Consider the following 14455-nt stretch of genomic DNA (forward strand, 5'->3'; position numbering starts at 1 on the left):
TTTTTTAACAGAAAAACCAACACGGTGTTAATGAACTACTCAATGTTTTTATTAAGATTTAACAACAGTTAACGACAGTCTGAGTGAGTTTGAGGTGACGTGTCAAGATGGCGGCAGGATGTTTGCTGGCTGCTCGTCGCGATTCGTCTTTTTTATCTGTTTTACTGTTAGTTTTAAGTTTTTTTTTATTTCTTGTTTTAATGTGTGTTCAGTTTCCTCTGTACTGGTCTATGACTGCCTGACTCTTTTTAAACATTCATTCTGAAGTGACCAATTGGATGACCCGCAATCCAGTCAGCTGGAACTTTCACTCTGCCTTGCCAACCAAACTGACTGGAGTATGTCATCTACCTGGTTGTTTATGACTTTTAAGTAAACGACGAAGAAAGCGAAGAAAGGATCTGTCAGCTTTCCTAAATTGCTCCTACTACCTGATGTCAGCTAGCCGCTTTTACATGGTTTTTGGCGAAGACCGGCGTTGGATGATGGAGAATTTCACTCCCCACTGAGCTGCTCGCATCTGGTGCCAGTCGTCCCGTGTTTCACTGGTTTGGTGCGGCGGCATTCACGGAATGTTCACTCGAAGCGGTGTCATGGAGACCGCTGACGCGGTGTCAACCTACATAACCTACGTCTCTTGGGTAGCGGTAAGCTGCAAAAAACTGCCGATTTATCTACTTCATTTTCTGGCTCTTCTCCGATATCAATGGCGTTGATCAATGCAAGATCTCTCTCGAACAAAACCTTTATTTTGAATGACTTCTTACTCTCACACAACTTGGATTTTCTATTCATTACTGAGACTTGATTAAACATTGGTGATATGGCTCCTTTTTCTGAACTTTCTCCACCGGACTGTTCTTTTCTCAGCTCTCCAAGGTCTGTTGGTCGTGGTGGGGGCCTTGCTGCTGTTTTTAAAAATAAGTTTAAATGCAGACTACTACCTACTGAATCTTATTCCTCCTTTGAGGTTCAGTTATTTATGTTAAATTCTTTTAAGTCTGTTTTATGTGCCCTTATTTACAGACCTCCCCCATATCATAAAGATTTTATTGGTAATTTTTCAGACCTTTTATCTTCTATTTTTCTCTGTGCTGAAAATATTTAAATTTTGGAAGATTTAATATTCACGTGTGCTGTCCGAACAGACCTTTTGTTAATGAGTTTAATAATTTATTAGACTCTTTTGGTCTATCACAATGTGTTGTGGGCCCAACACATGAGCATGGTCATACCCTTGACTTAGTGCTAACTTCTGGTTTCTCTGTCTGTAATTTGCAAATTGTTGACACTGTTTTCTCTAACCACAAGGCTGTTCCATTTAATTCTTATTTTACTTTTAATTCTCAAGCTGATGATACGTCTGTTGCTGTTGAAACTCATGTGCTCTCCACCTCCACTGCTAGTAATTTTTCATCTGCTTTTGATATGGGTTCATCAAGATTACATATTGACTTTCCGTCTTCTGATATGGGACCTGAGGAGTTAGTTATCCAGTTTAACTCCATATGCTCTAATATTCTGAATTCTGTAGCTCCATTGAAAATTAAGAAAAAGAAAGTTAAGCCTCAGCCTTGGGTGAACAGCAATATTAGGGCCCTTAGGCAGGAGTGTAGAAGAGCTGAGCGCAAATGGCTTAAAGACAAACTACAAGTTTCATATGAATCATTGAGAGATTGCTTGACAAAATTTCAAAGGGCAGTCAATGCAGCTAGATCAAATTATTTATCTGACATAATTTCAAAGAACTGTCATAATTCCAAAGTACTGTTCTCGACTATTAACACCATACTTCAGCCTGTTGTTTCTCCATCAATTTCTTCATCTGTTGACACCTGTGAAAAATTTCAGCATTTTTTTGCTAATATGATTGTTAGAATTCGTTCACAGATTTTACCTGTAGTCAGTGTTTCTACAATTTCTGTTGCCCCCTTAAAAAATCTAGCCAGCTTTATTCCTGTGTCTCTGTCACAACTAAATGACATTGTTGCACATATGAAGCCTTCTGGTTCGTCCTGTGATGTCATTCCTGCCACCTTATTTCAGGAGGTTATGCACTCAATTGGTCCAAGTGTGCTTTCAATTGTAAATAGTAGTCTCTCTACTGGTATTGTTCCTAGTAGTTTTAAACATGCTGTTATTCAGCCTCTGCTAAAGAAAGCGAATCTTGATGCCTCAGACATGAAGAATTTTTGCCCTATTTCTAAATTGCCTTTTATCTCAAAGATTTTAGAGAAGGTTGTGTCTGTACAACTGAATGAGTTTCTGGCTAATAATAATAATTTTGATAAGTTTCAGTCTGGTTTTAGAGCTCGTCATAGCACAGAGTCCACTCAATTGAGGGTTTTTAATGATATCTTGTTGGAGGTTGATTCAGGTAGCCCTGTTGTTCTTGTACTGTTGGATCTCACTGCTGCTTTTGATAAAGTGGATCATGACATTCTCACTGATCAGCTTAGAGAACACGCTGGTATCCAGGGTCTGGCCTTAGATTGGTTCTCCTCATAAGGATAGAACTATATCAGTCAGTTTAGGCTACTCCTCTTCATCTGTCATGCAATTAATGTGTAGGGTACCGCAAGGCTCAATACTGGGTCCTGTTTTGTTCTCCCTTTACTTACTTCCGTTAGGAAAAATGTTTGAAAAGCATGTCATAAATTACCATCTAAATGCTGATAACTCTCAAATCTACTTCTCTATAAAATCTAGTGATCAATCCTCCCTTCAGGCTTTGCTTAATTGTTTGGCTAATGTGAAGTGTTGGTTGGCAAATAATTTTCTCCAACTGAATAAAGATAAGTGCGAAATTATTGTTTTTGGCCAGAAAAGGTTCAGACTCTAATGGCAATCTGTCATTGCATCCTGGGAAAATACATTCCTGGGTAAAGAGTCTTGGTGTCATCTTTGACTCTGAGCTAAAATTTGAACGGCAAATTAATGCGATTGTCAAAAATAGTTTTTTCTATTTTAGATATATTGCCAAGCTTAAGTCTATCCTCTCTTTCAGTGATTTGGAGAAAGTTGTTCATGCTTTTATCTCTTCTCGTCTGGACTATTGCAACGCATTGTATCTGGGTGTGAGTCAGGCCTCTCTCTCGCGACTGCAGCTAGTCCAGAACGCAGCTGCCAGGCTTTTAACAGGCACAAAAAACCGAGAGCACATTACACCTGTACTTGTTTCCCTACACTGGCTACCAATCCAGTTTAGAATTCAGTACAAAGTTCTGTTGTATATTTTTAAATCCCTCCATGGCCTGGCCCCTGAGTATATTTCTGAGTAGTTATTATGCACCAACCTGTGAGATCTCTTCGCTCTATGGATCGTCTCTATTTGCAAGTTCCTAGATCACGCTTAAAATGTCGAGGTGATAGAGCCTTCTCGGTTGCAGCTCCAAGACTCTGGATCGATCTCCCACTCTCTGTAAGAACAGCTCAAACTTTTGAGTCTTTTCAGAGGTCACTGAAAACACACCTATTTTCTTTAGCTTTTAATCATGTGATGTGAGTTTATGTATTTTGGTTTTATGTATATTTTACATGCTTTTTATGTGTTTTTATGTACAGCACTTTGGTAATCCATTGTAATTTGTGAAAGTGCTATAGAAATAAAGTGAGTTAAGTTAAGAACAATCTCATAATAAACTATATGTCATATAATACACAATAAAACATGTAGATTTAAACAAATTGATAATCTTAACAAGGACTTTAATAATGTTTTTTTGTAAACAGTTTCAACCAACTGGACTTTAAACAATATTGTTTAAAACAAAAACTTAAAGTGAAATTTCTTAGATTTAATGCGTACAAATGATTATTTGCCAGAATAATGCAGATTCATTGAACCAAAGAGGACACTGCAGTTCATGGGAATACTACCCTCTAATATCTTCCTGTGTTCACTTGACAGTCACTTGTAAAAACACCATTATTTGTCACAGTTAAAATGCATAGGCCAAACCCAGGTGGACACAAGCTCTGGGAATGTATTCAAGAGCCATGTTTCTACTCTCGCGCCTTAAGTTAGCATGCCAATGCAAGTCAGGGCCAGACGCGTTTCCACAGTCACTTCCAGGGCCTGATCGGATACCTTGGGCCAAAACAGTCCAGCTGGGACTTTGGGCAGAGTGAAAGCAGAGTTTGCCAGTGTCTAGTAAAGATAAGGTCTATAAGAACTTTAACACCTTGATGATGATGATGGCAGTGTCTTTATGAGGTTACTTGTAGAAGACCCCTGTTCAGGTCAACATTACTGCCATCACAAGCCTTTCAGTTCCTGTCAGTTCTTCATTGTCCAACACCATTGAGCAACAATAAGGGGAAAAAATGCATAAAAGAAAAAATATGTTAACAATCGGTTGTTATGTTATGACCTACAGTCAGAAACTGTAAAATGTAAACATGATAAATGTCAGAAACTCTACTGTTAGTCTCAATTTTCTGTATTATCTAAGAGCTCCTCAGCACCTTTAAAGCCCTCACCTTAAAAAACAGAATGACAGAAAATATTTGACCCTAAATTAACAGTAAATTACTGACTAATAATTGTATTACTTTCACAGTAAGCCAGTGATTTGTTTTACACTAAATTACTGTGTAATTACAGCCATATGTGACTTCAAGGTAGATAGGTAGTAAGGCCCATTTCTGTGATTTCATGGTATTTTCTTGTAGAATTAACTATATTTTACTGTGAAGTTACAATTAATGGCAATATGGTTACTGTGATATAACAGTATGTTGTAGCTGAAATACTTTACTGTAGCTGTCATCTATCAATGTCCTGTCATCTATTCATAGTCAGTCATTTTCCTGATACACACTTGGCGGTTGATGTCTCCTCAGCTTCTTTGACATTATACAATAAGTTCTAATTAATACAAAGTACATAATTAGACAATTAAATTTTATTTTTTTGTTTGATAATGAGGTTCATAATAAAGTGAAGGCCACTTTATTCCTCAGAGCTCACTAAACCTCTGTGGTCACTTTAACTCAATGCTATGCGTAAATAGAACACAGTTAACACTAAGTTAACACAAAATTTGCATTAGCGTTACAACCATCTTCTGGTAACTTCGTTCATAAAATGGCGCACTAAAACGGTCTGTTAATGAACAACGTGACATAAGAATCTAAAGTTACTTGGTGAATTACATGCAATATACAGAAATAGTATAAAACAATCATTTAATTTCCAGAATTGGACATTTCAACACTTACCGATAAATCTGTTTGGAGGAGACCACGGCAAGTTCACAACGCAGGCTTTCTATGTTGTCTGGTGAAGGGAGTTTGTGTTTACGAGTCAAGTGACTCAGTTCGGTTCTAGGAATCGGCTCCCTTAAGTGAATTGTAAGAGTCGGATCCTACCTGAAATCGATTGCCTTTTTGTATAATTACCAACACGATTGATTAGCATTTCGCTTCAACTCAGTCACGCGCATTTACACTATGTACACTAATTACACGTTGATGACTATAAGCTTTTGAACACCTGCGATAAAAAGAACCCCGATGTCCCAGCAAACATTTCAAAGACGGTTCAATCTAATTCAATCTTACACAAGTACTGAACAGAACCAATAAAATAATGAAATATTGTTTATGCGAGAATGTAGTTGTTTAAATGTCAAATCTGCAGCTTATTTACAAAGATGGTACCTATTTTAAAGTGTCTTTTTACAATTGCGGAGTTGTCCACCTTCAGGTCATGATGGGAGCTCATCACGCATGTATCCGGCGAGGGCAACCAGTCCTCGGCTAAACATACTTGTGCTCAGTGTTGGAGGTAATGAAATGAATTGCAACTACTCGTGTTACTTTCACTCGTATATTTACTTTCATAAGTACAATTTAAAGTCTGTAATTTTGCTTGTACTTGAGTACAAATGAAGCTGAGTAATTTACTTTGTTACTTTTAAAATCACAACTCGTTACCGAGTACAGTAATTAATATTTCAACCACTGACCAGCATTTCGGTAGCCAATAAGAAAAGCTCATCTTGACAGACCAATGAAAAACCTGGTATTTTACCTGAACCGAAAAACAAGTTCAGGCTACTGCAGATTTGCGTGAGCTGAACGTCATCATACAATCAAAAGTTAGCGATTGACATAGAGATTCAAGAATAATGAATCTGAAATGAGGAAGAAATAGCAGAGGATGAATGCCCATGGCCACACCCGGAGGAGCTTTTCACCTACAGGTATAGGGAAGACAGGGGACAGCTGTGCTGATGCAGTGTGGATAGCTATGTTATCATCTAAAAATGCAAATTAAATTTTTTGCCCAAAACTGGAATATCGCATAAAAGACGTGCAAATAAAGCAGCCTTTCCATCCAACAAGTCAAAGAAAACAATTTGCCACTTCCTGTTTAACTGGCGACAAATATCTACATTGAAAACGGAATTTGCTGCAATAGGAGAAGCTGCGTGAATATATTATCTTTATTTAATAAATGATTTGCACCTCAGAAATTAACAATTCTGGAGGTCATTAATAATAAAATAACACTAATACTGAAATGGTTAAGGTGTTTTAGAATGACCAAAACAACACTTTAGATGTTTTATAATGTGCTATGCCTGCTGGTTTTTCCATGCACATGTATTTTCAGAATATATGTGCATTGTGGCGTTTCCATTAACAGATTTTAATGCACATATCCAATATCCAAAAATAAGTGGAGGAAACGTGCCCTCTGCAGAGCCATCCAGCTAGCCGGGTCTTAAAGTCTAAGGGTGCTTCCACACCTGTGAATCGATTCAGTTGTTCCGAAACAGAGATTACTATTGTTACATTGTTGCTCTTTGCTTTTGGTGCGATTCGCTTTCACACGGCAAAATTTCTAAACAGACCAAAGAAGCTAAAACAAGTCACGTGCAAGTAAATTCTATGGACAAATGAGACAGGTTCTGAAACAAAGTCTAGGTGTGAAAGCACCCCAAAATTAAAAAATCTAAATTTTAGGCCTTAAAAAGTCCTAAATTCGCTGTTCTAGGTCTTAAATATGTTTGCACAGGTCTTATTTTTCCGATGTCCATGTAATGCTACGTCTAATGCTCATTTAAATTCTTTTTTTGTTGCTTTTGCTTGATTTTAGTCGTGTTGTCGTTCTTTATTCCACTAGTCCTAATGTAATTTGTGGTATTACAATTACATATGACACCAACATGCAATAGCCAGTCAGCTTTCTGTTATTGAACTTGCAGCGAATGTGACGTCATCAGCTGTGTTTGCTAAGGTTTGCTTTTGGTACAAGCAACATGATTTCAGCAAGGGGTGTAAACAGATTTTGGGTGAATGGTTCACATGGCACTGCATTTGATTTAAGTTGAATGTGAATCACTTTAAAGAGATTTTGTCTGAAACGGGTACGACTGTACAGACATCCTAATGATCCGTCCAGGCGTAACATTAATAGAGATAAACAGATGATCAATAATTCTTGACTAGAAATTGCAACAGGCATGGAAAGGAAGAAAGTGTTTTTTAAAGTTTGGAAAACCTGAGGGATAAGTTTGTTAAAACAAAAAAGTGGAGACCCATATGGTTTTACTATTACAGAATATTTTTTTTCACCATTTATAGGTTTTACACTGATATATAATTATGAAGTAATTATGATGTAACAGCTACAAACAAAAATTAAGTAACAAATTATGTCTTCAGTTTACAGTATACTGATGCCCAATTTCTAGGCTTTATTGGTGATAATGGACAGGATTTTTGGACAATTATTGCCTTTTCAGTTTATAAGTAAAGGACAGAAACTAGCCAGCCAGCCAGTAATGTGTGAATTAAGTGGGCAATATATATATATATATATATATATATATATATATATATATATATATATATATATATATATATATATATATATATATATATTTTTTTTTTTTTTTTTTTTTTTTTTTTTTTGCTTTTATTCTTGCCATAATAAAAAATATAATTGTAGAGCAACCCATTTTCTCTTGTCATTAATATTTAACTTTAATAGGTAAAAATGTCCATGATATAAATAAAAGCGATTGATGCATCAAAGTTTGATTTTTAATAATCTTAAATAGTTATAAAAATCTTTATAATCTTTTATTTTCTTTTTGGCTAGTCCCTTTATTAATTCAGGGTAACCACAGTGGAATGAACCACCAACTTATCCAGCACATGTTTTCCACAACGGATGCCCTTTCAGCTGCATCCCATCACTTGGGAACACCAATACATTCTCATTCACAACTACGGACATTTTAATTTACCCAATTCATCTAAAGCGCATGTTTTTGGACTGGGGAAACCGGTGCACCCGAAGGAAACCCTAGCAAACGCAGGGGGAAAATGTAAACTACCTAAAAAAGTAACTTGTAGTCTTGAGTAGTTTTTATAAAGAGTAATTTGTACTTTTACTTAAGTACTTTTTAACACCAATACTTTTACTTGTAATTGAGTATAATTTCAGCAATGTAACAGTACTTGTAATTGAGTATAAATTTTTTGTACTCGTTCCACCTCTGCTTGTGCCCCTGGCTAATTTGAACATGCTTGTTTTAATCACATTGGATTTAATTAATTTTTCTCTTTTTGAAAGAAAAAAAAAACAGCTAAATTCTTATATTAAAATTGATTAGATTTTATTGCAGACATTTTGAAGCCAAAAATGCCCTAAAATTAGGAAATAAATTTTATTATATAAAGTGTACATATTAGTATTAATGAAATCTACAAGACCACAGAATGACTTTACCTTGCACTGATTGGTCAACCAAACATCAAACCATGCCGTCATCAGTTGTTTCTCAGTTTGTGCTTATGGACTTCTGATTAAGCATAAATTTAGCAACCTGTGATTGCCTTAAATTATTGTTTTATATAATACTTAGGCATCTTAGCATGTCATCTATTTTACCAGCTCTCATAATCACTTGTAAGACTGTCACATTGTACAGCATGGAGTGAATGAATTAGCAGTGACCAGCGGAATCAACTTCATTGTAAGCCTAATAAATATGCAACAACCATAAATTTAATACTTACTGAAGCAAGCAAGCAAAATTTACTGAACAAATCATTAATTCAAACGAATCGGTTAAATAAATGAAGTTTAGTAATAATATTGCTTGCTACCACCTGCTGGCATTTTTAGAATCCAACTATCATTTTGTCAATCACCTCTGTGATCAGAATGTCATGTTCAAATTGAATCTCATTCAATTTTGCCACTTTATGTAAATGCATTTATTGTCTAATTCAACTTTAGATACAGAAACTTTGCCACTTATGCAGCACAGTAATGCCATAGAAGTCACTTTTTTTATCAGCCTATATTATTCAAATTAAATGACAAAATTTAGCTTTAAATTTTTGTTATAGTCAAAGGAAAAAATATAAACCTCATCAAAAGCAATCTGACATTTGATTGATGTCTATAAATTACTGTAAAAATACCCTTAATCTCTCTGGCATTTATTTTTTTAAGTGTTATTTTGGGGATTTTATCTGTTCTTCCTATTTTATGTTAAAATGGCTATCGCTCTGGTTACTAAAAGGAAATGCTATTAGTGGATTTAATCCACGAATGGGGATTTCGTTTTAGAAAGCCAATCGTCTGAAAGAGTTTACAACGGGCCAATGAAATGCCAATAAATTGGCAGCGTAAGCTTGCGCACATATGCCTTATTGCCAATTAGCTCCGCATATAAACACAGGGGAAGCAAGGAAACGCCATCCTTTTAACTGAAGAGACTGACACTTACAGCTAAGGAACAATCATTATGGATATGCTAAATAGCATTTCCGTTCCTCTCCTCGGGGAACGAAGGTTACTTTAGTAACCAGAGCGTCCCCCTTCGGATGGGGAACTTTAATGCTATTGGTGGATTTATTAATTAATCCACGAATGGGGAAATGTCTGGAAAACACTATAATAACTGCACCTTACCTTCGCCTCCGATGAGAGGATAGCCAAGCATAGCGTGAGCACTCCTGCATCAAAGAGAGGCGCGGTCCTCCAACGTGATCCCTGGCCTTACTTATCCCACTTCAAAAGAAGTTTTACGGATTTAGATCTATTTTTTGGGAGTCGCAAGCGTCTAGAAAATTCTAGGAAAATACTACAGTACGTTGGGAAAGCATGCAGGGAGGACGCTGCGGAGGCCATCTGCTACCCACTGGGGAGATATGATGGAAAAAATATATGGACTAGCCCAGAAAAGGGGGAGTATGCATATAAAAGATGGTTAGCGGAGAGGGAAGACACGGGTCCGCCCTTGAGTGGGGACTGCACCGTGGCTGAATAAGCATATGGGATCGCCTAGTAGAGATCATGCATAGCGGGCACCTATACCCAAAACGCGGGCTGACCAGCGGGCAGACCTACAACGTAGTGAGCCAGCAAGTGACTCCTCCACTGAGTCAGTGTTGGGGGCCTCGGAGGAATCTGCAGGGCTCACCTAACAGGGGACTTTACTTACAGATAAAAAAGCGCATGTATCTTCGTGTTAGGGAGAATGGCGCAGCAAGCGTGTTTCAACACCTTAACCGAGTTGTATCCTCAATCACCAAGGGTTACCTAATACACTGCTCGCCCTGGCTCTGATAAGCAAGAGAGATGGCATCCAGTGGTCTAACCTCTGTTTCGATACAACACTTCCCTGCTGCCGACCGCCTTAACAGATGAAGAGCTGCTCAGATGATCCAAAGCTCTCAGTGCGGTCCAGATAAATACGCAAAGCGCGAACTGGACAATGTAAGAAAAGGGCTGGGTCTGCCCCTGCAGGCTCACTACCTGGTCTCTAAATGGTGTGGTAGGAACCTTGGGCACATTTCCGGGGCGGGGTCTCAGGATAGAGTGAGGGTAATCCGGCCTGAATTACAGGCATGAGTCACTGACCGAAAATAGATGCCAACGCGACCAGTAGAGCTGTCTTCAGGGACAGAAATCTTAAAGATACTGAGTCAAGTGGCTCAAAGGGATCTGTACGCAGGCTTGTGAGAACAAGGGCGGGATCCCAAGAGGGCATGAGAGGGGGGCGGGGTGGATTAATTCGCCTAGAGCCTCTGAGGATGATAAGGTTATGCCTTCCCACGGTGCTGCCAGCCACCGCGTCATAATGAGCGGAGATGGCAGCCACGTAAACCTTGAGTGTGGAGGGCGAAAGCCTGCTCTCCAGCTTCTCCTGAAGGAAAGAAAGCACAACGCTGATCTGACAATTTCGGGGGTCTTCTCTGCAAGAGATGCACCATTCAGTGAATAGACTCCATTTCAGGGCGTAGGCCCGCCTCGTGGAGGGGGCTCTAGCCTAAGTGATGGTATTAACCACCGCAATCGGTAGGTTACCTAAGTCTTCCTCGCGTCCAAGGACCACACGTGGAGTTTCCAAAGATTGGGGCGAGGGTGCCAGATGGTGCCCTGTCCCTGAGAGAGTAGGTCCTCTCTCAAAGGTATCTGCCGGGCGAGGGCCGTTGCGAGGAGGGAGAGCTCTGACATCCAGGTCCGGTTGGGCCAGAGGGGCGCAACCAGCAAAACCTGTTCCTCGTCCTCCCTGACCTTGCACAGTAACTGCGCAAGCAGGCTCACTGGGGGAAACGCCAGCTGTGGGGTAGTGCATCCGTGCCAAGAGAGCCCTCAGTCAGGGAAAAAAAACACCTGCCAATGAGCATTCTCTGGAAAAGCAAACAGATGGATCTGGGCTTTCCTGAATCGCGCCCATATCAGCTGAACAGACTCGGGGTGGAGTCTCCATTCTCCGGGATGTAAAGGCTGCCATGAGAGCGCATCGCTGTACGGTTGAGCTTGACTGGAATGTGAATGGCGTGCAGCGATTTCAGCCGCGGGTGACTCCAGAGGAGCAGACGGCGGGCGAGCTGAGACATGCGGCGAGAGCGAATACCCCCCATGCGGTTGATATACGCCGCCGTGCTGTCCATCCTGACTAGCACGTGTTGCTGCTCCAGCACTGAAATAAACGGTGGAGAGCGAGGAACACTGCCAACAGCTCCAGGCAATTGATATGCCAATGCAACTGGGTTCCTTTCCACAGGGCCGCAGCTGCATGCCCGCAGCATACAGCCCCCCAGCCCGTGCTGGAAGCATCTATTGAAATAACATGACTGGACGCCTGTCCTAGAGGCACTCCGGCCTGTAGGAACAAGGGGTCGTTCCAAGGGCTGAGGGCGCGGCGACACAGCGCAGTAACAGTGCCATGCGCGTCTGGGGATTTGATCGTGAAGCCAGTGCTGTAGTGGTCTCATATGGAGTAATCTGAGCGGCGTGACAGCGGCTGCAGATGCCATATGCCCCAGGAGCCTCTGAAATAATTTCAGTGGGACCACTATTTTGCTGTCGTGCTCTCAGTTTAGCATCAGCTAAGATCGCTCTCTGGAGAGGCACACTGTCATGGTGACCGAGTCCAGCTCCAACCCGAGAAAAGAGATCCTCTGCACGGGGGTGAGTTTGCTCTTTTCTTAGTTGACCTGAAGCCCCAACAGGTGGAGGTGCCGGAGCACCTTGTCTCTGTGCATAATCAATTGCTCCCGCGATTGGCTAAAATTAGCCAGTCATCGAGATAATTGAGTATGCAGATGCCCGCAAGCCGAAGGGGCGCTAAGGCACCCTCCGCGAGCTTGGTGAAGACCCGCGGAGACAGAGAGAGCCCGAAGGGGAGGACTTTGTATTGCCACGCTCGACCTTCGAACGCAAACCACAGAAACTGACAGTGGCGAGGAGGAATGGATACATGGAAATATGCATCCTTCAGGTCTATTGCTGCACCTCTGCGTGAGCATTCTGAACGGCATCTTGTGCAGACAGCAGTTCAAAACGCTCAGATCTAGGATTGGGTGTGACCCACCGCTCTATTTGGGTACCTTGAAATACGGCCTGTAAAACCCGCTCTCCATCTCGGCTGGAGGGACCGGCTCGATTGCATCCTTCGCCAATAGGACAGTTATCTCCTCTTGCAAGACAGGGGCGGACAGGGGGCTGACCCTGGTGAAATACACACCCGTAAACTTGGGGGCCATTCGCGAACTGAATCGCATAACCGAGTCTGATCGTGCGTATGAGCAACCGCGAAGGGCTCGCTAATGGACTCATCGCAACAATTACTGACGTACCAGCAGTGGGGCAGCGCTGAGTGGTTGTGCTGATCCGGGAAGCGCGAGGGTCCCGCAGAAGAGCTGGAGGCGAGAGATTTGCTCTCACTCCGCACCCTAACTCCGGAGAGGGGCCTCGAGGGGTGGGAGAAAGGAGACCGTCCTCCCAGCGCTCGTGAGCCACTGGCGAAGCGCACAGAGCCTGCAAGCTGGGAAGCAGAGCATCTCAGACTGGCAGGGTTCGTGCTGTCACATCCAGGGAAGTGGAAAAGTGCTCTTTCATTGATGTTTTCGTGGCACTGAAAAGTACCGTTGGAATTGGGGCTCCGCCCTCCAGCGGACTTAACGGCGCCCTGGGCAGAGGGGGCTGCCTGCTTCCGAGGTGCTCGACGTGCCCACTTCGCCGGAGGCGCAGGCTGGGGCGGGGCAGCACTCGTAGGCGGACGCCCTTGGCGAGGAGCAGTAGATGTGGATGATACGGTGGGCGGAGCGGGCTTACGTTCCCGCCGATAGATGACATTGCCCATCGCATCTGACTGCTCTCTCACCGCCTTGAACTCCTGGGTGAATTCACTGACAGTGTCGCCAAACAGGCCAGCCTGGGATATGGGGGAGTCAAAAAAGCGAACTTTGTCGACTTTGCGCATATCGACCAGGTTTAGCCAGATTTGGCGCTCCTGGACCACTAATGTGGACATCGTCCTACCCAATGCACACGCAACGGACTTAGTGGTCCGAAGAGCATAGTCGATTGCGGTGCGAAGCTCGTTTAACAAGCCTGGGGTGGACCCACCGTTGTGCAGCTCGGCCAGCGCCTGGTAGCGATGGTAGGTGGCCATCGTGTGCAAGGCGTAAGCAGCCGGGCCTGCAGCCCTGTAAGCACTAGCTCCGAGGGAGGCAGATAATCTACAGGCTTTGGACGAAGACGAGGTGGACCCCGCCAAGACGGGGCGCCACGCAGACAAAGATTGACGCAATGGCGCACTCGACCGGCGGAATCGCTTCATACCCCCTGGTCGCTCCGCCATCAAGAGTGGTGAGAGGGGAGGAACACGCAGCATGGGCAGAGAAAGGTTCCCTCCAAGACTGCGTGAGCCTACTGTACACCTCCGGGAAGAAGGGGACGAGAGGCTTCCCCCGCCCGTAGCTTGGATGGAGCGATTGGAGGAGCGGGAGTTCCGCGGGCCCGTGGGCAATGGATTATCTCTCGCTGAAACCCTCAGATCTGCCCGAGTGCCCGCTGCACTGCAGGGGACAGCTGGGGTGGTTCACCCCTTCACAAGGGCTAGCCGCGATCTCAATTGAGCAACAGTCATGGCATTGCAATGACAACATGAACTGCCCGCGAGCACCGCAT

General features: G+C 42.2%; 1 protein-coding gene across 7 annotated transcripts in view; it reads left to right on the forward strand.

Annotated features, from left to right (window-relative positions):
- Nucleotides 1-14455, forward strand: part of sat2b (spermidine/spermine N1-acetyltransferase family member 2b) — a 40471-nt gene that overhangs the window by 19941 nt on the left and 6075 nt on the right. The gene's annotated exons all lie outside the window — the stretch shown is intronic.

The sequence above is a fragment of the Danio rerio genome, chromosome 5 (assembly GCF_052040795.2).
Source record: "Danio rerio strain M-AB ecotype USA chromosome 5, GRCz13ab, whole genome shotgun sequence".
Lineage (NCBI taxonomy): Eukaryota > Metazoa > Chordata > Actinopteri > Cypriniformes > Danionidae > Danio > Danio rerio.